This window comes from Egretta garzetta, unplaced genomic scaffold (genome assembly GCF_000687185.1).
Source record: "Egretta garzetta isolate BGI_Z169 unplaced genomic scaffold, ASM68718v1 scaffold459, whole genome shotgun sequence".
NCBI lineage: Eukaryota > Metazoa > Chordata > Aves > Pelecaniformes > Ardeidae > Egretta > Egretta garzetta.
In genome coordinates, this window is record NW_009260797.1 from 8,734 (window position 1) to 9,846 (window position 1,113).

Consider the following 1,113-nt stretch of genomic DNA (forward strand, 5'->3'; position numbering starts at 1 on the left):
GGGTGAGTAAAGGATGGAGGAGAGGAGAACCCAAAGAAGCTGAGAATGGAGGTTCAGAAGTGGAGATCCCAGTGCAATGGGCTGCTTATTCATGCAGTGCCTTGCATCTACTGGATAGAGATGGGACAGAGGTGGCCTCCCTGCAGGGGTGGGAATCAGCCACGTTCACACAAGAACCCAATGAATCTGAGAAGCCGCCATGGGTGTCTGTTACACACTCGCTGTGAGGGGACATGGCTGTCCTGTAGGTCCTGTGCTGTCCCTGCCAGCCCCATGCAGTTTTGGTGGGGAGCCCGGCTGTCTGACACAACACTACAGGCCTGGGTTTGGCCACCAAATGAGCAGCTGCCCTGAAGCAGGTCAGGCTGCATGGGGATGGGCGAGACAGTGATTGTTACAATGAACAGCCAGTAAATAGAGCTAAAGGAGGGGAGAGAGAGAAAGGCTCCCCTCTCCCTCTGGCACATAACTGTATTGAGTCAGATGAACACCTTGGTAGGTGGCCCTGAACAGTGTGAGTAGGGAGAGGTGGTGAGGTCCTAACTGTGGGCATCTACCATCATTTAGGCTGGCATCCTCACCAGGCTGCAGGATGATGCCCCCAGATGTTTCCCAGTCCCTCAGTTCTGCTCCATTATCATGGATGACATCTGGACCCTCAAATGTCACCAGATGTTTGGTGGGAACTCCTGGTCTCCATCTCCATCAATGACCACGGGACCATAGAAAAGGAGCACAGTGCCTATTTTTGAAAGATGCCATCACTGAAGCAGCAAGAGGAACCTCACCACCTCCTGTGGGTTTGTGGCAGGCATGGGAGGGGGATGAAGTCCCCCTACAGATGCATGATCAGATGCCTCCACTGACTCAGCTGATTCCCTTCCCTCAGTAGCATGGGTAAAGGATGTCCCTCCCCAACAGTGTCCAGGTCTCCTGCCTAAGGATTGGACAAGGAAGTGGGATTCTCACACCTAACTGTGTCTCTGAGAGGAGACAGGACACTGCTGGAAAGAAACATCTCTTCAGAGGTGAGGCAGGCAGCATGGGGGATTGCTTCAGTCTCTTTCCAAGGAGGTTCCTGGAGAGCCCCAGGGACACCTGGAGGCAGCGCAG